Genomic DNA, 25076 nt, shown 5'->3' on the forward strand with positions numbered 1-25076 from the left:
TCCAGAAATGAGAGTATGTTCTGTGTTAGATATTTGCGTTTATGCTATGATATTCATAATTTATTTTCTCTTAATGACTTTTAGTCACACGCATTAATTTTGGTTTCTTATATAGTTTTCCCTTTGGATATGAGAGCACTTTGCAACTTAATTCTTAAACATTTAACATAAAGAGAAGCAAGATCTATGAATGAGAAGTTGCTTAGTATATTTATTCCAGCCACAGAGCAACATTGTGTGATGATAGTGAACAAGAAGGAAGAGTCTTGCTGTCATAAATAAAGTGAAGTGAAGTCGCTCAGTCGTGTCTGACTCTTTGCAGCCCCATGGGCAGTAGCCTGCACCAGGCTCCTCTGTCCATGGGATTTTCTAGGCAAGAGTAGTAGAGTGGATTGCCATTTCCTTCTCCAGGGAATCTTCCCGACCAGGGATCGAACCCAGGTCTCCCGGATTGTAGACAGATGCTTTACCATCTGAGCCACCAGGGAAGTCCTGTCATAAATAATACTATATAAAAATTGGCCACATCATTATATTTATATTCAGCTCCTTTATCACAAAATAGGAATTAGTGCATTTAAATAAATACTGGAATAAAAAGGCAAGTTGTTCTTCTTCTTGTTCTTCAGTCACTAAGTCTTGTCTGACTCTTTGCAACCCTATGAACTGCAGCATATCAGGCTTCCCTGTCCTTCACTATCTCCCTGAGTTTGCTCAAATTTATGTCCATTGAGTCAGTGATGCCACCCAACCATCTCATCCTCTGTCGCTCCCTTCTCCTCCTGCCTTCAATCTTTCCCAGCATCAGGATCTTTTCCAGTGAGTCAGTTCTTTGCATCAGGTGGCCAAAGGATTGGAGCTTCAGCTTCAGCATCAGTCTTTCCAATGAATATTCAGTGTTGATTTCCTTTAGGATTGACTGGTTTGATCTCCTTGCTGTCCAAGGGACTCTCAAGCATCTTTTTCAACAATGCAGTTTCAAAAACATCAATCCTTTGATGCTCAACCCTCTTTATGTTCCAATTGTCCCATCCATATATGACTACAGGAAAAGCCATTGTTTGACTATATGGACCTTTGTCAGCAAAGTGATGTCTCTGATTTTTAATACTCTATCTAGGTTTGTTGTAGCTTTTCTTCCAAGGAGCAAGTGTCTTTTAATTTCGTGGCTGCAGTCATTGGCCACTTGATTTTGGAGCCCAAAGAAATAAAATCTGTCACATGTTAAAATCCTAAGAAAAGTTTTAGGGCAATAACTGGTTAGGCATTTAGATACAAACCAGAAATATTATCTCTATTTAGACTCATTAGAACAACTGCTGCTTCTGCTAAGTCACATCAGTTGTGTCTGACTCTGTGTGACCCCATAGATAGCAGCCCACCAGGCTCCCCAGTCCCTGGGAGTCTCCAGGCAAGAACACTGGAGTGGGTTGCCATTTCCCTCTCTAATGCATGAAAGTGAAAATTGAAAGTGAAGTCGCTCACTCGTGTCCGACTCTTTGCGACCCCATGGACTGCAGCCTACCAAGCTTCTCCGCCCATGGGATTTTCCAGGCAAGAGTACTGGAGTGGGGTGCCATCGCCTTCTCCTCATTAGAACAAAGACACTTGTAAATAGAATTTTTTGGATATCCTTATGCATTATTCTCACATTTACATCACAATAAAGTCATTAAACATAAATATTTATATTGCTATTTTATTGGTAAACTCCAGTGCTTTTAAAACACTACAGATCAATGGTTTACACCTTGCAATACCATTTGGGTGGGAGAGTAAATACCTATATGAATTGCAGTTATATGTTAAGGAAACTGTATGCAACATAAAAGCTTACTGATCAAATACCATTAAATAGAGGAAACTGAATTCTTTCCTCTGACACGAAAATGTATTTTATTGTCATAAATAAGAAGTAAATTTCTATGTTCTTTCATTCTTTGCTATGATGTATTTCCTTTAGTTTTTCCTCTGAATCTAATATTCACCACCATGAACAAATACATCAACTCTAATACCCTACCTATAATTTATACTTTGGTTGCTATGTATTTTTTCCTTCTCCTCTCTCTCTCTTTTTCTCTAGAATTGCTCTTGCTCTTAGGGGCACAATGTAGGTTACTATTGAAAGAAACCAGAGATAAATAAAGTACAAATGTAGGTATGCGTGCTAAGTCATTTCAGTCATGTCTGACTCTTTGTGACCCCACGGACCATGGCGCATTAGGCTCCTCTGTCCATGGGATTCTCTAGGCAAGAATACTGGAGTGGGTTGCCATTTCCTTCTCCAGAGAATCTTCCTGACCCAGGGATTAAACCCACATCTCTTGAGTCTCCTGCCCTGGAAGGCGAGTTCTTTACCACTAGCACCACCTGGGATTGCCATAAATGTATACACAATATAATTACAGAGTCAAAGGGACTTAGACATCTATACCATGTATAGAGAAGGCAAACTATGTCTAGAAGGTGGTCTAAGTTTAAGTATAAGCAATTTAAATACTTTAAAAATGTTGCATATATAGCAAAAAAAAAAAAATCCAGGACAGCAAATAATATATTTATGCAAGGCAAAATTTTGCTGGGCTGTATATGAGGGGGTAATTAATAAAGCCTACAGGGAGGGTATGTAGGATAAATTATGCAGCCAGAAATGTTTAAGCAGTTTTGGACTTTTCCTGAAAATATTCATTCTTCTAGCAAATACTGAACACCTGCTGATCAAATTGCTACTAGAACTATTTTCTTGTGCATGGAATTTGGATGCTTCTGTCTCATGTTTGTTACAGGTGATTAATCTGTGATGGTCTCAGTCAAAGTTTTTGAAATTGTTTTGATACAGGTTATATAACAGTCTGGATAACAAGTTTTTCTATAGAAGTAAATGTATATTTGAAGTATAAACTAAAGAAATGTACACTACATTTTAAAAAGATAGTTTACTGATGTTGAACTATAGATATATTATTCTTGTTCCCTTGTTTTCCATGATTAGTTTCTACATATCTATCAACTGTACATTGTAATTGTTTCTATGCCTGTTTTTGTTACTTGGCTAAGGTGTTCTTGAGGACAGACACAAGATTTATTGATTTTGATATTTTGTGTGGCACACTTGTAGTCTTCAGTGTTATACAGGGGTCATAATCTATGTCAAAGATTGACCAGTGGGTAAGAAACATCTGGGTTAGTGGGTAATAGACACCTGGGTTAGATCTCAGTTCAGTCTCTCAGTCGTGTCTCTCACTTTGTGACCCTGTGGACTGCAGCGTGCCAGGCTTCCCTGTCCATCACCAACTCCTGGAGCTTGCTCAAACTCATGTGCATCGAGTCAGTGCGAGAACTAAGACTGAAAACTGAATGGACCTTGAAACCACAGCCTACAGAAGCCAAGTTGGAACTTAAGGCCTAAACTTAAGCAGGTTAATTAATTTTAAAAACAAAACGCCATTATTCTCTGTAGGATTTATACAAGACAAAGAGTCTTGACATAATATCCAAAATTCATGAAATAAAAAATGACTCAGCATACAACAAAAACATGAAAATCTCAATGGATAAGCAAAGACAATTAGCACAGGTCAACAATAACAAAACACAGAGGTTGAAATTATGTGATATTGATATTAGAACCACCACTGTAAAATACTTGCAAAAATATTTTGTGTGGCCTGTGTAGTTGTAACATTTTTAATAAATACATTTAAGTACTTGACACACTAAAACTATAAGCTCCCTTCTGATCTAATCACTGACTAGATTTACTCATTTAATTGGTACTTATAATAATAAGATTTTGTACCATTTGAAATAGGCTGGATTTTCTTAGTTGTGATGCTATTCAATTCTTAAGGCGAGTTTAAGAAATGCTTGAGAGTGCTTGGGTGTTAATAATTGTTGGGAGTATTACTTGCATTGATTAGAGGCTGTGAATGCTAGATATTCTGCAATGTAAAAAACACTCTGGTATGGCAAAGTCTTGCCTCCTTCAAGTATCTCTGCTGTTGCTGCTGCTGTTAAGTCGCTTCAGTCGTGTCCGACTCTGTGCAACCCCACAGACGGCAGCCCACCAGGCTCTGACGTCCCTGGGATTCTCCAGGCAAGAACACTGGAGTGGGTTGCCATTTCCTTCTCCAATGCCTGAAAGTGAAAAGTGAAAGTAAAGTTGCTCAGTCGTATCTGACTCTTCACAACCCCATGGCCTGTAGTCTACCAGGCTCCTCCGTCCATGGGATTTTCCAGGCAAGAGCACTGGAGTGGGGTGCCATTGCCTTCTTCGTCAAGTATCTCTACATTTATCTAAATGTAGGTGAAAGATTTCTTTGTGTTGGCCTGAGTTGAAAATTTAACTCCATATCAAAAATGAGCATAAGAAATACTTTATGTATTATTTTATGTAGATTTTTAGGAATGAAGATGTGCAAATTGAGAACAGATTGTACCTTGTTTTTCAGAACATTACCAAAAGCTGATCACCATTTTGCTATTGTGAAACCAATGACTTATCAATTCATGGATTTTAAGCCTCCAATACATCATGAATATAGCTGTTGTTCATTTCATAATAATAGCTAGAGAGTTACAAAAGTATCTTTTATAATCGAGGGTACTTTAGTTCTTATATGTTGTGATCATGGCATAGATCTTCTGATACATACACGTTTCAATTTGTTTCTCAGGCGTCTGACAACTTATGGAATAGTTTTGTGGAGGGGTTGGAGATCAACCTAAAATATATAACAAAACACCTCTCTTAATGTGATCAAAGGGCAGTGGACCTAGGGATTTAAAGCACTAAGATCTAGGGGCTTCCCTGGTGGTAGAGTGGATAGGAATCCACTTGCCAGTGCACGGGACACAGATATGATCCATGATCTGGGAAGATCCCACATGCGATGGAGCAACTCTGTCTGTCTGCGGGTTACTGAAGCCAAAGCAGCTAGAGCCTTTGCTCCACGACAAGAAAAGGCACCGAAGTGAGAGGCCCGAGCAGTGCAATGAAGCGGAACCTCCACTTGCCCCAGCTAGAGGAAAGGAAGCAATGAAGACCCAGTGCAGCAAAGAAAAAAAAATTTAAATAAATGAATAAAGTTTTATAAGGTACATACTAAATAATTCTGTTAAAAAACACTAAGATCTAACCTCACTTTCTGTAAAAAGGCAGAGGTAAACTTTTAACTAGAAATTCTGTCACTCAAAGCAAACACACAAACTTGAAAACCAAAGCCCCAAGTCATTTCCCTGTAATGCGTCCCAGTCGGGTGGAGATTGTTGATATTACATATTAATCTTATTCATAAGTCAAATAGAAATTATGTAATAACTTTCATGTAAATTAGATGTGAAATTGATATAATTCAATATCCTGTTCAGATAAAGTTCTAAATAAACAAAACAACTTTGACCCAAACTTCTTACCTCATACAAAAATGGACTCAATTATTTCACCCACTTTTTAATCAGAAAGTTGCTAAGAGACTAGATCTTAAATATTTTCACATGCAAAAGAAATGATAGTATTTTGATAAATAGAAGTATTAGCTAAGGCTATGTCAGAGAAGGCAATGGCACCCCACTCCAGTACTCTTCTTGCCTGGAGAATCCCATGGACGGAGGAGCCTGGTGAGCTACAGTCCATGGGATTGGGAAGAGTCAGACATGACTGAGCGACTTCACTTTCACTTTTCACTCTCATGCACTGGGGAAGGAACTGGCAACCCACTCCAGTGTTCTTGCCTGGAGAATCCCAAGGATGGGAGCCTGGTGGGCTGCCGTCTATGGGGTCGCACAGAGTCAGACCCGACTGATGCAACTTAGCAGCAGCACGATGATAATATTTTTACAATATATAATTGTATCAAATCAGCACTGTATTCACCTTAAACACAATGTTATAGTACATCTCAATTCAAAGATAAGTAACAATTAAGTGAGCTGTGAAATAAATGTAAAACATAAAACTATATAATTTTTAAGAAAGAAAATGAGAATTTGGGGATTCAGAACTGGACAATGAGTTCTTAGACTTGACTCAAAACATGAGAGTATGGTCAAGTGGACTTCATCAGAATTGAAATATTTTGTTCTGTGAAAGTCTGTGTTAAAAGGATAAAGAGCTACCAACTGGGAAAAAAATATTTGCAAGCCTCATATTCAACAAACAACTGTTATCTAGAACAATAAAGAATTCTCAAAACTGCATAGTGAAAAATCAAGCAATACCATTAGAAAATAGGAAAAAGGTATGAAGAGATGTCTTACCATAGAGAGTTTACAGATAGAAAATAAGCATTAGCCATTAGGAAGATGCAAATTGAAATGACAATGAGATATCACTACCGATCCACTGGAATGACTAGGAAAAAAAAAACAAAAAACTTTAATGGCCCCAGATGCTGGAAAGGATGCTGAATAATCTAATCATACAGCTGGTGGGAATGCCAGCCATTCTGAAAAATAGCCATATTTCCAGCCATGTTAGAGAGCAATTTAGCAAATTCTTATAAAATTAAATGCAGTTCTACTCAAGACTGAAATTATGATGAGACAGGAGAGGCACTCAACCTCAGGTACGTGACTTAAAAAAGCATGTGGGTCACAGAGTCAGACATGACTAAAGTGACGTAGCAGCAGCAGTAGCTGAAAACTCAGTAATCACAATAAGCAACATTTTGATGCAGTTTTTTTGCAAAATCAGAATTGACAAAAAGCCTGTTTTTGTGAAAATATTTCAAGGTGATAAATAAAGACAAAATAATATAATTTAGCAAATGTATTTCTGTGCATTTGTCCCAGAGCAATAAAACCTTTTGTCCAAAAAAACCTTCACATCATTGTTCATAGCAGCTACATCCACAAATTGTAGTTAATGCCATGTCCTTCAGAGGGTGAATGGTTAGATATATATATATAGTATATATATATATATATATATATATATATATATATATATATATATATGTGGTACATCCATGCAGTAAAACAAAGGAACAAACTATAGATTCCTAGTATCACTTGGGTGGATCTCAGAGGCATTATTACTCTGAGTGAAAAAAGTCACTCACAAAAGTTACACAGACCAGCTTCTCAAGACTGAATTCTCAAGGTTATATACTAAGGTGAGGAAATTCTGCAGTCAAGGAAGTGCCATGCTTTTAAGTTCTCATATGTTTTCCAGAGGGACATCCTTTGTGGTTCAGTGGTAAAGAATCTGCGTGCAATGCAGGAAACTTGGGTTCAATCCCTAGGTTGAGAAAATCCCCTGAAGAAGGAAATGGTAACCCACTCCATTATTCTTGCCTGGGAAATCCCATGGACAGAAGAGCCTGGTGGGCTACAGTTCATAGGGTCACAAGGGTTGGACAAGATTTAGTGACTAAATAGCAGCAACATATTAATATTTTCCAGAAGATATTAATCCTACATGCAGATTTTACTAGTGTATTGACTTCTCCTCAGGTGATTGGAATGCTAATAGAGCCATGCTGTAATTTATTCCTTCCCGAAGCATCTTTACTATTGAAATTTGAGTACATTAGGTTATTTGAATATATTCAATTAGATCATTGAGACATATGAAAATAATATGTTGCCTTCAAAAAAGGTTATACACTGTATGAATCCATGTATGTAATATTCTTGAAATAACAGAATTATAGAGATGGAGAGCAGTTTAGTGTTTGCTGGAGACAAGGGCAGGGGGTGTTCCTTTGGGATGATGGACAGATCTGTATCTTTATTTTGGTGGTGGTTCCATAAGCATATACATGGGATAAAACTGCATAGAACAACAACACACACACACACAAGAGATACAAAGCACTGCATGTAAAAACTGATGAAATCTGAATAAGGTCTGTATACTAAACCTATGCCAATTTCCTGGCTCTTAGTAACTGTTGTGGGGCTTCTCTGGTAGCTCAGCTGGTAAAGAATCCACCTGCAACGCAGGAGACTCTGGTTTGATTCCTAGGTTGGGAAGATCCCCTGGAGGAGGGCATGGCAACCCACTCCAGTATTCTTTCCTGGAGAATCCCCATGAACAGAGGAGCCTGGTGGGCTACAGTTCATAGGGTCCCAAAGAGTCGGACATGACTGCGTAACTAAGCACAGCACAGTAACTGTTGTACTATAGTTATGTAAGTCATTAAAATTCTCTGAAGATTAAAGATGATTTAACTATTTTTGCAACTTCTTGTGCATCTACAATTATTTCGAAATAAAAGAAAATTTTCAAAAAATGAACAGGGGGATTTCCCTCGTGGTCCAGTGGCTAAGACTCCATGCTCCCAGTGTAAGGGGCCTGGGTTCAATCTCTGGTCAGGGATCTCTAGATCCCATATGCGTCATCTCAGAGTTCACATGCCTCAGCTAAAAATGATCCAGCATGTTGCGATGAAGATTGAAGATACCACGTGCCGAATCTAAGACCTGGTGTGTGTGTTTGTGCTGCTGCTGCTGCCGCTGCTAAGTCACTTCAGTCATGTCCGACTCTGTGTGACCCCATAGATGGCAGTCCATCAGGCTCCTCCATCCCTGGGATTCTCCAGGCAAGAATACTGGAGTGGGTTGCCATTGCCTTCTCCTGTATATGTGCTAGGTCCCTTCAGTTGTGTCTGACTCTTTGAGACCTTATGGACTGCAGCCCACCAGGCTCCTCTGTCCATGGGATTCTCCAGGCAACAATACTGAAATGGGTTCCCATGCCCTCCTACAGGGGATCATCCCAACCCAGGGATCAAACCCCTGTCTCTTGTGTCTCCTGCATTGGCAGGTGGGTTCTTTACCACTAGTGCCACCTGGGAAGCCCTAAGACCAGGCAAGGCCAAATAAGTAAGTGAGTAAGAATAAACGTAAAAAAAAAAAATGAACAGAAGGGTATTATTCCCTTAGTTGATGAAACTGTCTTGACTGAAATCATGCTTATTGTTGACACATAAGGTATATGCCTGGTACCGTGCTGCCTAATAAGACTTCTAGATTATAATATATTTCCAGAAGAGCTGTTCATAAATATGCTGTGTATTCCTTTGGATGGTATGTTTACTTTCTTTCATGATGCTGAATTCCTTCAGAGTTGCAGTGAAGTACTCTACATCTAGACGAATGCACTAAATTAATGAGATTTGGGCCAGAGAAAAGCTCTGCTCACAGTTCGCCCTTGCTCCTTTGTCTCCTTGAAAGGCACCCACGCCTACAAGGGGCTGCATGGTTCTTCAAGGTAGTGGTGAAGGGTGAATGACCAACAGAGGAAATGAAACAGACAACTCAAAATCCGCAGGAGTAAATATGACCAATTATATGAAAAAGTACTAAATTGCTTGCAGAGTGATGGAGGAGTTTGGATGATGAAATGAGAACTGGCATCATTGAGACATACCCAAAGATGTGAAGACAGTTTTCACATTTTAGCTTCTTTGTTGGTATTACAGAGGCTATAGAGGATACTTTCTCTTCCTTTGCTTTAGTAGCATGTTAAAGGTGCTTTCATTACTGCTGTGGTCATTCATAATTTAGTTCATCCTCTACAATCGCAAAAAAAGACATTTTCTGGTAAAGTTGCCATGTTTTCAATATGAATTTTACAAAGTAGTGTTAGTAGCATTAGAATTATACTCAGCATAAAATTTCTCATGGGAACAACAGAATACATTTATAAAAGTAGGGGTGGTTATGACTCTTCATATAGCTTTAATAAAGGTAAATGTATTTTATAATTTTAATAAATTATAAAATTTTAAATTATAAAATTAATTATAAAATAAATTAATTATAAAAATAAATTATAAAATTTTAATAAATTTTATAATTTACAATTGTATAATTTTCACTTTGATGGTAAAACTTTTATAAATGGCATCTCATTTAATGATAGCAGGATTCAAAAAAAGATAGTAATTAGAATATTCTTGTGTCATTCAGAATAGAACAAAGTGATCAAGCCACGATCTCCTTTTATGGGACAACATATGAGAATTCTAAGGCCAACTCTGCCACCACCATAACTGGAAATATTAAGATCTGTCACATTAATTTTGGCTCTCTCTGAAAACTGATAGCCCTTATATATTTAATATTTATTTAGTTGGGTGCATGGACAAAAACTTTTCCTAATACTAAAAGTTTTAAGCCTGTTCAAATAAGGAATTTCTTACCATAAGCTTTTCTAACAATTCCTTAAAAGGCATTTTAATTGTATATATTTAATTATATATACATATAACATATACATACATGTGTATCTATATATGGGTTTCTCTGGTGGTTCAGTGGTGAAGAATTCACCTTTCTGTGCAGGAGATATGGGTTCGATCCTTGGGTTGGGAAGATCCCCTGGAGAAGGAAGTGGTAACCCACTTCCAGTATTCTTGCCTGGGAAATCCCATGGACAGAGGAAGCTGGTGGGCTACATCCATGGGACTGCAAAAAGACTCAGACGTGACTTAGCAACAGAAGAACACAAATATATCTATATCTGTCCTCTAGCTCTCTCTATTTTTTTGGGCTCAAAAATCATTGCAGATGGTGACTGCAGCCATGAAATTAAAAGACGCTTACTCCTTGGAAGGAAAGTTATGTCCAACCTAGATGGCATATTCAAAAGCAGAGACATTACTTTGCCAACAAAGGTCTGTCTAGTCAAGGCTATGGTTTTTCCTGTGGTCATGTATGGATGTGAGAGTTGGACTGTGAAGAAGGCTGAGCACCGAAGAATTGATGCTTTTGAACTGTGGTGTTGGAGAAGACTTTTGAGAGTCCTTCGGACTGCAAGGAGATCCAACCAGTCCATTCTGAAGGAGATCAGCTCTGGGATTTCTTTGGAAGGAATGATGCTAAAGCTGAAACTCCAGTACTTTGGCCACCTCATGCGAAGAGTTGACTCATTGGAAAAGACTCTGATGCTGGGACGGATTGGGGGCAGGAGGAGAAGGGGACAGAGGATGAGATGGCTGGATGGCATCACTGACTCAATGGACTTGAGTCTGAGTGAACTCCAGGAGTTGGTGATGGACAGGGAGGCCTGGCGTGCTGCGATTCATGGGGTCGCAGAGTTGGACACGACTGAGTGACTGAACTGAACTGAACTGATGTACATATACACATAGATACATTTGTCCCTAGCAAACTGACACTGTGCCGTTCTTCCCTTTTCCCTCCCAGAATATTGGTTTCCTGTGAAGGACAGCTTTAAGAGATCATCATCCGGCTGATGTATCATGTAGTTATGTGCCTCTTCCAAGTGTTAGTCAATTTGTACTTTTCCAGTTGTGTAAGGTATATGTGGAAAGCTTAGTTAACTGACATCCTATTTCCAATAGATTCCATTAATGTAGCATTTCATACCTACTGGGAAGCTCCCACTAATTTGTTAATTTTGTTCTGCTTTTTTTTTTTTTTTCCTTCCAGTATTTACCCCATAAAAGAAATTGCTTACTAGGTAGGAAGTAGACCGAGTGATGTCCTCAACTTGGATAGGTTGCTCTAGATAGTCTTGAACTTTGGATATTCTGGAGAATTGTGGTTAAAAATCTCAATGAGTAAACAATTCAGATGTGTTCCCTGGTGGCTCAGTGGTAAAAGAAAGCCACCTGTCAATGCAGCTGATGTGGGTTCAATCCTTGGGTTGGGAAGATCCCTTGGAGAAGGAAATGACAACCCACTCTAGTCTTCTTGCCTGGAAAATCCCGTGAACAGAAGAGCCTGGCAAGTTACAGTCCATGGGGTCACAAAGAGTTGGACAGGATTTAGTAAGTCAACAACAAGAACAAACAACTCAGATGGCTCTGCAGCTGTATAGAGGACTGCAGAGTTGGCTCATGGCCAAACCACATTGTCTCTAAAGATTCTGGAAGTTCAGAATTGTATTGTAGCAAATTGTCAGCACACCCAATTCTCAATAAACAGTAGGTGGGTTTGCTTAGCTAGTTACTAAGTATGCTATAGTTCCCCCAGGAGAAAAAGACACTGGCTTCTGGGGCATTCTGTTTTCATAAGAAAAAAAAAAAAGATGATAAAGTAGAAAACTTATGTAATGAAGATACTGTCTCATTTAACATAAACATTCTGATCCATTCCATTTTCACTCCAAGTTTATGATTCCTGACACTCAAGGAAGATTTGATCAGTGTTGGAGTCCACCAGAACACTTGGAGTAATGTAGTTAGGAAAGATTTAAGAAGCACCAGGGATTGTCATCTGAATTTCACTGTGAATGATGACAAGAAGCTAATGCAAGCAATAAAGAAAAGACTGCCCCAGGATCATAATTTAGCCAACTGAGAGTTTCAACTACCTCCTTACTATTTTAAGTGTTTAATGACCACTAAATTTGAGTCGCATGTGGCTATTATGTGTGCTAACTGACAATTCAGCAAACGCCTTCCCCAATACACACTCTTGTAGTATTGGAGAAAGTGAGCAAAACCAGGGAGTGATTTGTTCTATGACTCTTGACCAAAAAACTACAATGGCGCTTCTTACTTTAGATTGAGGGCACAGTATGGATAAGAAGCAAGGAAAATAACATGTCTTGAAGATATCTTAGATGGGTAATCAATAGTTCAACAGTAATGAAAAAAAATGAAATATATATTCACATATATATATATGCTTTTTCTCTATTTTTGATGAATATTCTGTCATGTATAGAATTAAAAGCAACAGGTAGTTGCAGGTTTTAATGGTTTATAGCATGTATTTTTGACAGTCCTCAAAACTTTTCTCCAAAACTTTTTCTCTCTTTTTTATAACTTTTACAAAGGTGCCAGGCAGATGTCAGGGAACTTCAAAAATTTTGGTGATCCCTAAACATACTTTCCATTAGGAAAATGTTTTCCCTTTTGGGGAAAAATCACAATTAAAACCAATTTTATTCCTGCATTCTCTTTGTACTTATAATATTTTAGTTGTCTTCCTTTTATTAAAATCCTGAATTTTTATCATCTGAAAAAACTGGAGCATAGAAATATTTTATGCAATATTTGCATTGCTAATTAAGTATGGGATTTATTTAAGGGTTGTAGTTTCTCAAACAGTGGAAAAAACAGCTGTGATGGTTCGTGTTGTGTATTTGAGACTCCATACTCTTAGGCAAAATGTGTAGAGTATAAAATAGTCTATATCTAATATGGGGCACTTAAAACTATTATATTGTTTTCTCTATGGAAAAAATAACATGACATTCTCATTCTGATGTTAATAACACTTCTTTCTCTGTCTCTCTCTTTGTCTCTCTCTTTCCCTGAGACTTAAGAGATGAGTTTGTGGAAAGAGTAATTGGATATTCCTAAGTATTTTCAATTTTAATTCTAATGAAACATTGTAAAAACTGAGAGTGATTTTATGGGATAAGTATGAAACTGTTCTGTAATATTATTTATGTTTTAAAATGGTGTCTGCTTTCTCAGAAAAAACCTAAACAATCCTAAAGATTTCTCATATTTACATAGAAACAGGAAATGTGAAAGTGTTGGTCACTCAGTCCTGTCTGACTCTTTGTGACTGCATGGACCGTAGCCCACCAGACTCTTCTGTCTGTGGGATTCTCCAGCCAAGAATACTGGAGTGGGTTGCCAGTTCCTTCTCCAGGGGATCTTCCTGACCCAGGGAGCGAACCCAGGTCTCCTGCATTGCAGGCAGATTCTTTACCATCTGGGCCACCAGGAAAGCTGCAAAAGACATGAAGATAAATCTGTTTTGCTACTACATGTTCACTGGGATTCTTTAAACTCTTTGGCCCTATCTGAAAATAGGAATAATACGAACTACAACACAAAGCATTTTCTAAAGATTAAATAAAATTGTGCTTATGGATGTCTTTTTTAAAGCTTTCATGTTTTATAAATACACATTATGAACTTGATTTATTTTATGTTCACATTTCAATGTTTTTATTTACAGAGTTCTACAAACATCATCACAATTTTACTTACTTTAAATTAAATGATTGCCACAGTTGTCAGAATTCTAAGACTGCCCTCCAAAATTCATGGCCCTTGATTATTCAATCAATTATTTTCTTTGAACACCATCTTAGATCATTTGACTTACAGATATGGACATGATCTGAGTGGGCTGGAATAATCACAGAAGTCCTTTAAAAGTGAAGAGTTTTCTCTGGCTGCAGATCGAAAAAGTTAGAGGGATGTGGAGCATGAGAGAGCTTTGACAAGGGAGGGGTCCTCCCCCACCAAGATGGAGCAGGCTCCTGGGCAGGGCACCGAGAGTGGTCTCTATGATCTGAGAGTGGGTCCCAGCCAGGGGCCAGCAGAGAAATGGGAGCTTCAGTCCCTCAAAGAAGGAGTTGGAGTGCTATAGAGGGAGATCTCAGGTCAGCCAGATGAGGATGGGAAAAGTGAAATAATAGAAGGTGGCGAGAAAAGGGTACTAAATCCTGCTGCCACAAAACATACCTTGGCAGTCTCTTCCCCTTGACTCCTCCTCATATTCTCACATTCACTTACTTCTGCCATCACTTTTTGATTCTTGAACTCATGCATGCCTCAACTGCACACTTCCACTACCTTTTTCCAGAAGACTTTTCCCTAGTTACTCAAAGGTGTCTCTGTACTACTTCATTCACATCTTTGCTCATCAGCCTAAATGTTTTAGCACCTGTCACTCTGATACTCCTTATTTTTTTTTTTTTTTTGGTCATTTTTGAATTGAAGGAGAGTTGTTGTACAATATATATAAGTTACAGCTGTACAGTGTAGTGAGTCCCAATTTGTAAAGGTTATACTTCATTTGTGGTTATTATAAAATATTGGCTGTATTTCCCGTGTTGTAAAATATATCCTTGTAGCTTATTTTATACCTAAGGGTTTGCATCTCTTACTTCTCCACCCCTATACCGTTGCTTCTCCCTTTGCTTTCCTCATGAGTAACCTCTATTTCTCTGTATCAGAGGGCCTGTTTCTTACTACATTCCCTCCTTTGTTGTATTCTTTAGATTCCACACGTAAGTGATACCACGATGCCCTCCAAGTCAATCCATGTTGCCGCAGACGGCAAAACTTCATCCTTTGTAATGGCTGAGAAGTATCTTTGTTCTTTATCCTGCTTTTCAACAGCAATTATCACAGCATTTGGAAATTCATATTTTGTTCCTCAACTAGACTGTAAAGTCCAAATGGTACAAACTTTTCACAGTAAACCCAGTTCCTAGATTATTGTTTGGTGGCCCTAGCGGTAAAGAACCTGTCTGCCAATGCAGGAGACATAAGAGATGTGGGATTGACCCCTCAGTTGGGAAGATCCCTTGGAGTAGGAAATGGCAACCCACTCCAGTATTTCTTGCCTGGAGAATCCCATGGACAGAGGAACCTGCTGGGCTACAGCCCATGGGGTCACAAAGAGTCAGACACGACTGAAGTGACTTAGCACACCCACACGAAGGTACAAAAAATACTGATTGCTTATCTACATGAGGGAATTCTTTTATTATCAAGAAAGTAAAATATCATTGGTAAGAAAGTAAAATATCATTTTTATGTGGAAATACACACGTACTAATAGCACAAACTTATATATGAGATTGAAAATAGAATTTCTCAGGGCAGAGAATGAGACCATTGACATAAGTGGGGGTAGAAATCAACTCCCTAAATAATGTATGTTTTTAATTTTAAAAATCTGAAGATTTTCCAGATATTAGAATTAGGTAGAGGAGGATGATTGGTAATTGGGTGTTAATTTTATGTCTGTATGTTTTAGAAAAAATATTTTGACAAAAATGATTAAACAAATAACATAATTGAAGACAATCAGACTCGCTATGTTCAGTGCTAACTTTTTTTCCTCTTCTTGCTTTAAATTAACCTTTCTACTGCCTTGATGATGAAAAAGTACATTTAGCTTTATGTGGAAGTGAGCAATAATGAGAACAGGGAAATTAAAGGAAAGTGCTTACCTAAAACTAAATTGTTGACCTTAAAGCACCACAAACGTAAATTCTCAGGCAGCAGCATTTTCTGTTTTCAAGTGGAAGCCACTACCTACATGGAGAAATAAAGGGGCAAAAAATGTTAAAAAGTTGTAGACCTTGTCCTCCAAATTGGAAAGACTATTTTTAAAATTCTAGTGATGCTTAGTTAAATATGGAGTACAGGTCATCTCATTACATGTTATTCAAAACAACAAGAAATCTGAATGTTAGGTCATATGGCTATGCATTGTTCAGATTTCATTTAGAAATCTGTGAAAATTGCTTTAGTAATAGAATAAACAAACATTCCTCCTGATAAAGCTTCTATCTTTGCCTTTCTTTGTTTTAAGCGCTGTTTCAGGCTAAGAAGAACAAAAAAAAGGTTCAGACATTGTCTCTTAGAAATTATACTGAGGCAAAGTTAACATCCTGATACTTTAGACATGCAATTCTGTGGTTGCATGAATGAGGGTGGGAAGGTAAACAATTATTTACAATTGCGGTTTGGTGCATTGCCAAGATGCACAGCCTTACAGGAAACAGAGCTAATCACTCAGTCAGGGGAGAGGCTTCCAGAGAGGAAGGAAAACTTTATGCATCAGACACTTTCCTTATCCAGATGCCCGTCTGTCAAAATACGCACAAAGTGCATTCACTCCTTTGCACAGCTTCCTTTTGTTACCTAGTGTGGGGCAGCTGCTAGGGGAAGCCAGAGCTTCTCTTGTTGTTGTTTTTCAGCCACTCAAGTTGTGTCTGACTCTTTGCGACCCCATGAACTGCAGCACGTCAGGCTTCCCGGTCCATCGCCAGCTCCCGGAGCTTGCTCAAACTCATGTCCATTGAGTCAGTGATGCTATCCAACCATCTCATCTGTTGTCCCCTTCTCCCCTTGCACTCAATCTTTCCCAGCATCGGGGTCTTTTCCAGTGAGTCAGTTCTTTGCATCAAGTGTCCAAAGTATTGGAGCTTCAGCTTCAGCACCGGTCCTTTCAATGAATATTCGGGGTTGATTTCCTTTTAGGATTGACTGGTTTGATCTCCATGCTGTCCAAGGGACTCTTTAGAGTCTAAAAGCCCACTTACACACAAGGACTGCTGGTGCTGTAGCTTGTTTGATGCAGGTCTTGTAGAAGAATCATTCCCATGCCTGGGAGAGGCTGATACAGATGGGGTGTCAGATGACCCCAATCAAAAGTCATCTGAAGTAGCTGAGGCTCTTCTTTGAGCAAGGGGATGAGGATGGTGGGCAGAAGAATCAAGGGAATCTAGAGGGCACAGAAACTTGGCTGTACAGTATAGGAACTCAAGAAGATTTTCCAGAAAAATTTGAATGGGTAGACTCTTCCTTAGCTGAACAATGAATACATGAAAACACTTCACATAAGCAGAATCTTGTTTTGGATACATACACTTCTTGTAAAATGCGGAAGGAAATGAACAGTAATATTAATCTAATGGAAGCCAAAAGCCTTAAGTCAAAAAAAAATTCTGAGAATTCTTTTTTTTTATTCTTTTGTAAAAATATTTTATTGAATTATGGTTGATTTACAATATTGTGTTAATTTCAACTGTACAGCTAAGTGTTCTGGATCCATAATATATGTATTTGTTATTTTTATATTCTTTTCTGTTATGGTCTATTAATAGGATATTGAATATAGTTCCCCGTGTTATGCAATAGGTCCTTATTGTTTATCTATTCTATATGTGATATTTTATATTTTCTAATCCTATCCTCCTAATCCAGCCCTCCCCACCCCCCTGCCTGGACAACCATAAGTCGGTTCACTATGTCTGAGTCTGTTTCATAAATAAGTTGATTTGTGATATAGTTTAGCTTCCTTATGTAAGTGATATCATGTGGTATCACTTGTATGATAATTTCTAGGCCCATCCGTGTTGCTACAGATGTCATTATTTCATTCTTTTCACGACTGAGTAATATTCCATTGAATATACGTATTACCTCTTTATCCATGCATCTGTCAATGGGCATTTAGGTTGCTTCCACGTCTTAGATATTGTACACACTTCTGCAGTGAACCCTGGGGTGTGTGCACCTATACTTGTTTCTGTATGTAAGGTCAGAAATGGAATTGCTGGATCATATGGCAACTCTATTTTTAGTTTTTTGCCTGTTTTTCATTGCAGCTGCACCAATTACATTCCCACCAACAGTATAAAAGGGTTTCCTTTTCTTGAGGAGAATTCTTCAGTGAAAAAGACTGAGATGAGGCTGAGACTCCATTAAGAGCAGCCTAGTGTGTGACAGGCTCCAGCTGGGAAGAGCTGCTTGGAAGATATGCAAGATGCATTTGATTTTTGTGATTGGGGTCAGGAAGCATTTTATCTGATCTAATAAATTCCTGTTTTTCACAGAAAGAATCTAGAAATGCTCATGAGAGAATGGCCAAGGCCTTTTTTAAGGTCCTTCTGACAGCTCTTCTGGGGTTTCTCACAGGGACATCCAGGGCTGTCTGTTGAGACATTACTGAAATAAAATGACTGAGCTCAAACGTTAACCTGGGTATTGGCATTTTGTTTTTGGCAGACTGCCTAAGAGGATCTATTTTGGATAGACTCTTCTCTGAGGCCTCAACAGCTATATTCTTTAATAGGGTTACAATCACATGTCTCAGAAACAATTAGGAGTACATCGAGTGCTTTAAATGCAGAAAGCAGAGTGACTGAGTCTAAAGGCTTCAGAGCCCTAGCTCTACTTCACTGTGTGACTTTCTCCAAATTTCCTTCTCTGTTAACTGTGAGGAGGGGATAGTCATATTTAATCCATAGGTCTATGGTGAAAATTAAATGAAAGATTCACATATAATGATATATATGTGTGAGTGCATGCTCAGTCATGTGAGACTCTTTATTACCCTCTGGACTGTAGCCTGCCAGGCTTCTCTGTCCATGGAATTTTCCAGGCAAGAATACTGGAGTGGTTGCCACTTTGTACTCCAGGGGATCTTCCCAACTCAGGGATTGAACTTGCATCTCTTGTTTCTCCTGCATTGGCAGGAGAATTCCTGCCAATTCCTTCTTTACCACTAGAGCCACCTGGGAAGTAATGGTATATATACAAGCACTTGATATGAGTTGATCCTATATATTACACAGTTCTTCCCAACAAACTCTTAGTGCCTTGGAGTATAGCACATTAAAATTCATAAAAACATAGAATGATAACAAGGTTGCGGGGGGGACTTTAGGGTAAATTAGCTCATCCATTATTCTCCACAAAAACTCCTGTTTTCTGTGTTAGACCATTTTTAGTGAATGGTTATCTAGTCTCTGTGTATCACTCATGGTAATGAACACACTACCTTGCATGGCTGCTTCAGTTCAGTAGCTCAGTCACGTCCTACTCTTTGTGACCCTATGGACTGCAGCACACTGGGCTTCCCTGTCCATCACCAACTCCCGGAGCTTACTCAAACTCATGTCCATCGATGATGTCATACTACCATCTCATCTTCTGTCATCCCCTTCTCCTCCTACCTTCAATCTTTCCCAGAATCAGGGTCTTTTCTTTGCATAAGGTGGCCAGAGTATTGGAGTTTCAGCTTCAGCATCAGTCCTTCCAATGAATATTCAGGACTGATGTCCTTTAGGATGGACTGGTTGGGTCTCCTTGCAGTCCAAGGGACTCTCAAGAGTCTTCTCCAACACCACATTTCAAAAGCATCAGTTTTTCTGAACTCAGCTTTCTTTATAGTCCAATTCTCATACCCATACATGACTACTGGAAAAACCAAAGCTTTGACTAGATGGACCTTTGTTGGCTGCTTCACTACTGGGCAAACTTCCTTCTCCATGCTAAGTGGAATTGATCCTATGTCTCTGCAGTGAATTATATTGTAGTTTTCTGGAAATAGCAGTTAGTCACATTATATTCAATCTTATTTGTTGGCCATCTTCAATTGACATTGGAAAAATACAATTTTCTTGATGGAATAAAAAAGAGAACAAAAGTAGTAGTAATTTATAATTTGATTTCTTATTCTCTATCACCAGTAATTAAACATTTTTAATGTCAGGAGTTGAGAATAGGCCTCTACAATTGCATTACGAATTCTTTTTTGTTGTTTTAAAATTTGTTACAATGTTCTGTTGGTTTCTTCTGTACAACAATGCAAATCAGCCATAATTATATATGCACCCCCTCCCTGTTTAGCCTCCCTACCACCCACCCCCCATCTCTCCCATCCTACAGGTTATCACACAGCTCCAGACTGGGCTCCCTGTGCTATACAGCACTTTATCACCAGCTCTCCATCTTACACCAATAGTGTATATATGTTGATAATACTTCGCCCACGCATCCAACTCTCTTCCTCCCACACTGTGTCCACAAGTCCATTCCCAACCTCTGCGTTTCCATTCCTTCCCTGCAAAGAGGTTCATCAATATCATTTTTCTAGATTCCATATATACGCATTATGCATGAATTCTAACTTGGAAGTGACCTACAAAACTAGAGAATTCTTCTCAGATCAACACCACCGTCACCACCACCATCATTATCAACAATAAAACCTGTCATACTGAACCACAGGCACAAAAGAAAGCTTTTAATTAACCTGTTCTATTAGCTGAAAGTCCAGGATATGTTGCCTTAATTGTTCTCTTTAGGAATCTACAGTAGGAAGATAAAATGAATATTGCTTTCTTCCAGTTGTCAAATGGAATTAGATAAAATAGCTTGAATAAATGCCTCTTTTCATATTATCATATTTTCAGCTCGCATTATCTATTCTCTGTGGAAATGGATGGCATATTTTCTTCTAATAGAGGGGAAGCACTGACAGCCCATTGTACTTTAGGTTAAGTTATTAATGATTGCTTTGAGGGTTGGACAGAAAGGAAAGGGAAACTTGTACACAGAAGCCCAATAAGTGCACTGCCATTTCCATCATCAACAGGTACAAAATTCTCTGTCTGGAAGCCTGAGACATGTAGTTGATTTTGAGAGGAATTAAAATACAACAACAGCATAGCTGTAGCAAGTAATTCAACTTTTTGCATATTATCTAAAGACTTTCATCTGATTATGTATCTTAAGAAGTACAGCATTTGGAGAGAAAAAAAATGAATGCTTAAATTAACTATTAAGTCTTCCTGAGTATTCACAATACAGAAAGAAAGAAAAGCATGAATAGTGATGTTTAGACTGGTATGGTTTACAAATGCTAATGTGCCCTTTTGCAAAAAATGACTAGCTTTATACTTTAAACCACATTTATTTTATTTGTTATAATTATATGGGTAGCATAAATGTGGACAGGAAGGGTCAATGTTGTATTTATAATTATTTTCCTTTCATATGAAGAATTATTTTTTAAAGAATCAATAGGTGTCATTGGAACGGAGCTTCCAAGGCATAAGTCAAAGAAAGCTTATGGATGACGATAGCATTGTTCTCTTTTGCACATACCTTTCCATTAGTCCTAGGAAAGCAATAAGATCAATTTGGAGCCATTATATTCCCATTGGTGAAAAAAAAGAGAGGTTACAGTCTATACGCTCCTTACATGACTGAGATTTTGAGATCAGAAGACATATGTTTTAAAGAACTTTGTTTTGATAATGAACCTCAATGATACAAAGAATTATTTTGATATTAAATGAAATTTGATTAATTTGGTGTTTAGCTTGAAGCATCTAGACTTTTGAAATTTTATCCCTGGAAGTGTTATTAAAAGTTCAATATTTTTAAGTGGTGATATTTTCTCTCTCTAGATTAATGATACATCACTGTAAGTAGACAAAATGAGTAATTTCTAAATACTTCAATATCCATATATATATATTAAAATATAATATGTTCACATATTCTGGACTGATCCCTCTCTGATAGCCTGCAACTTCTTTTACCAACCACATATTTCTATACTATATTAAAACAATTTTTTGACTATTTAATTCATTTAAAATTACTATGAAGTCTATAAAAGCTGCTCAATATTGCAAATTGTTCAAGACATATATGACTTGATTCTCGTATCAATCTTTTGAGGTGAAGTATATTTTTTGTAGATGAGGTAGTTTGTAGATAAGTATGCTATGGTTTATGTTTTTATTCCAGACAAGAAAGAAAATAGTATATACTAACAGCACTCACATAAGATTTATATATAGAAAGTTTAATTTCTACTTGAAATAAAGAACATGGTGTTATATGTGCTGCTTGACTTTCTCAGAAAAATGTACACTATATAATCATAAAAATGTTTGAAAAATAAAGTAATATAGTTATATTTTTTAAAAGAAGTAAGGATACTTAAACATGATTCAATAAAGCTAAAACACGAAGACAATTTTGTATATGAATATAAGATGTCTGTATACTGAGTATATTTCAGATAGTAAACTTAGATAAAAGAGTTCTGATTAAAGAATTATAAGAAATAAAAAGGATAAATCTAAGTATTGTTGTTTGGCTGCTAAATTGTGTCCAACTCTGTGACCCCATGGACTGCAACACACCAGGCTTCCCTGTCCTTCACTGTCTCCTGGAGTTTGCTCAGACTCATGTCCATTGAGTTGGTGATGGCATCCAACCATCATCCTCTGTCACCCTCTCTCCTCCTGCCCTCAACTTTCTCAGCATCAGGGTCTTTTCCAACAAGTCAGCTCTTCACATCAGGTGGCCAAGTTATTGAGCTTTAGCTTCAGCATTCTTCCAATGAATATTCAGGATTGATTTCCTTTAGGATTGGCTGGTTTGATGTCCTTACTGTTCAAGAGACTCTGAAGAGTCTTCTCCAGCACTACAATTTTAAAGCATCAATTCTTCAGCGCTCAGCATGTGGTCCAACGCTCACATCTGTCCATGACTACTGGAAAAATCATAGTTTTGATCTAAATATACCAGTGCAAAAAACTTGTCTCCTGAGCATTTCTAAAAGGAGAAAGTTCAGAATGAAATACAAATCCAGTAATTATAAGTAAATGTCTGAAAGGTATGATATATAAAATATATTATCTCTCTGAATTCTTTCAAAAATTATCTCCCTCCATTTCCCCAACACTTGTATTTCTATATTTCAGGTATGGGTATGATGCTTAGTTTCAAACAATGATTTTTTAAAGTCCTTACCAAAAAATCACTAAGGAAGTTTTGTTGGAATGTGTCTAGGCTTTCTTCTATAATATAGTTTTCATTCAGTTCTTTTTGGCCTTTTTGAGGCCAGGGACAGAAACAAACATCATATATAAGTCAATAGCTTTTATAGAAAATTATTTTTATGTGGGTGATGTGGATAACGTTGTCTTTCAAAACTTAAATTTGTTCATTTTTTACATTGGAGGAAGATTTTAATTGTTAAACTTGAGAAAATACAAATATAACTTGAACTACTTGTATGATAAGAAAATAATAGTAATAATGGTATAGTAAAGAACCCCAGGTTCCAGTGTTGATTTCCCTTATAGCTAGTTTTTATTTTTGTATGTATTTATTTATATTTTGCTTTGCCAGTAAACATGACACAGTTTAAGTTCTTTCTCCCTGTAACATTTTTCTGATAAGAAGCTCAAGTTTTTCTGGTCTTATTCAACTGAGCATTTTTATATAATTTTAAGAAACTTTTCCTTTATAGACACTTTATAAATAGACTATCCACTTACAACCAGAAAAAATAAAACAATTATGGATAATTTGTGGTTGAGCACTTCTGAAGCCTACAGGAGTACTACAGGAAATTTTAGTAAAGTTAATGTTTAAGTCCTCCAAGAGGATGGTAGTCAAAAAGACTCTGTCTCCCAGGAGTGCTTGATAGCCTGCAGCCATGCTAAAGAACTTCTGTTAGTGGTTGCGTGCCTAGAAGCAAGAGCCTGTAAAACAGAAATAGGGAAGAGAGAAATTGACTTAATTAAGCTGGAAAGTCAACTGAAAAGTCAGAGTGAAACAGAATCTGGGGGTTCAGGGGAGGGAATTGTAGGAAGACAGTAATGAAGAGGACAGAGAAACAGCAAGGTCAGGGTCAAAGAAAGAGTAGCCTGTGGTTTAATGTCTCTCAGAGCATTCTTCTTCCATTTGGTTAACAGGGTCATTTTGCTTTTGCTATCAGTGTCAGAAGTATGCCAAGTATCAACTCTTGAATACTGACTACAGAAATTGACAACCCACTCCTTGGCTGCACTGACTTTATGCCTAATCTATGTTGCACTGGCCAGTTCAGTGGAACCCCTTTTGTTTTTCTGACATAGTTGATCAACACCATGTTTTATGCTTAACTAAGTAATACTACATTCTTAAATATTAATATTCACTCTGCTTTGAAAGTTTAGTTTCTCTAAACTTTCCTGCAACCTTCACTTCCTCTCCTCTCTTATTAATAGAGCCAGAGAGAAATTTGCAATTTGAAAGCACTATGGTGCCAGCTGTGATCCCAGCTCTTATGCCCTTGGCAGATTCAGATTTGCCCAATAGAAGATCAGGCTGAGACTAAACTCAGCCTGGTGATTTCCTACAAGACTCATGTCTGGTGGTAAAAAGTTAGATTTCTGCACTCAGCCAGATCTACATGAAAAATTGGAGCTTATATAATACTTAATCCTAAAACACTTTGCAGCCAATAATCCTATGTTAGCACACTTGCTCTGGTGATTTCTTTATTGCATTTTGTTTCATGGTACTGAATTCTATGAATTATCATGGTCTAGTGCCTTAGAAATGCTTTCAAATTACATGATAAGCTCTAGTTATTTTTTTTCTGCACTACATTATAAATTCTTGAAAGCAGAGACAATTTCATCTTTCTTAAATATCGCCAAATACATTCTAGCAGAATTTTCTAGAAATCAATCTTTAATATTCATTGGAAGGACTGATGCTGAAGCTGAAGCTCCAATACTTTGGCCATGTGATGTGAAGAGCCAACTTATTAGAAAAAACCAAGATGTTGGGAAAGACTGAAGGCAGGAGAAGAAGGGGAAAACAGAGGACGAGATGGATGGATGATATCACCAACTCAATGAACCTGAGTTTGAGCAAGCTTCAGGAGGTGGTGAAGGATAGGGAAACCTGGCATGCTGCAGTTCATGGGGTCGCAAAGAGTCGGACATGACTGAGTGACTGAACAACAGCAACAACAACAAGAGTTTGCTGCCTATTAAACACTAAATCAAAATTTTTTATCATTCT

The sequence above is a fragment of the Bos mutus genome, chromosome 4 (assembly GCF_027580195.1).
Source record: "Bos mutus isolate GX-2022 chromosome 4, NWIPB_WYAK_1.1, whole genome shotgun sequence".
NCBI classification, from domain to species: domain Eukaryota; kingdom Metazoa; phylum Chordata; class Mammalia; order Artiodactyla; family Bovidae; genus Bos; species Bos mutus.